The sequence below is a fragment of the Euprymna scolopes genome, chromosome 11 (genome assembly GCF_053919585.1).
Source record: "Euprymna scolopes isolate OS-2025 chromosome 11, ASM5391958v1, whole genome shotgun sequence".
In the NCBI taxonomy this organism is placed as follows: domain Eukaryota; kingdom Metazoa; phylum Mollusca; class Cephalopoda; order Sepiida; family Sepiolidae; genus Euprymna; species Euprymna scolopes.
In genome coordinates this window covers 108,738,212-108,739,024 of record NC_136492.1, presented here as the reverse complement: position 1 = coordinate 108,739,024, position 813 = coordinate 108,738,212, and the positions used below count along the sequence as shown (strand labels likewise).

The following is an 813-nucleotide window of genomic DNA, read 5'->3' as shown; positions in this document are numbered from 1 at the left end:
AGATTATTAAACTCCATGACAATGTCTCCAACGTATTTAACTGGTTAAAAATAGTATTTATACAAGAGTTTTAACGAAAAATATCAGGAAAAAATGTACAGGAATAAAAAAAAATTCAGCTTTCAAAATATTCGTCGATAAAAAAACCGATCTTTATATTTACGCTAGCCATTTTGTATATTACCACGTGACCTGCTATCTCTTAAACTGGAGGGGGGGGATCCACTTGAATCCAACAAAACCAGTAATTTTTTTTTTCTATTATATATACATCATTTTCTATAAAATTAAGTGTAGACTTTATAATTAAAACAAAAAATGTTATTCATACTAAAAAAAAAAAACGCTTAGTCATGTCACGTGACGTGACGTCAACATCCACTAATGGCGAACAATTGTACCTATTTACTATGCCTCCCCACGGGACAGAGTTAGACACCAGGGTCGTTTTTTAACGTGGAGAAAAGGTACAAAAATAAAAATTGTCTCAGTCGTGGAGGATTTCTCCTCCACCGAAAGAGAACAAGAAATAGAAGTGCAGCATCTGAAGAACAGATACTACACTTTGATCTTGACCAAAAGGCCAAGAATGCGAACAATTGTAAATAACAACTTTTTTCACAAAACCAACACCGTCTTTCTTTTTTTTCTCTCTCTTTCTCTCTCTCACCCACTTACTCTTCCCTCTCTCTCACCCTCTTTCTCTTGACGTCACACCACTGTTAAACTGTGTGGGGGGGGGACACATTCCCAGGCATTATCTCCTATAGATGCACATTTTATTAGAAATTCAGCTTTCAAAATATTAGACGA

At 35.2% G+C, this 813-nt stretch overlaps 1 pseudogene; it reads right to left on the bottom strand.

Annotated features, from left to right (window-relative positions):
• Nucleotides 1-462: 462 nt before the first annotated feature.
• Nucleotides 463-596, bottom strand: LOC145288421 (U2 spliceosomal RNA; annotated as a pseudogene).
• Nucleotides 597-813: the final 217 nt, after the last annotated feature.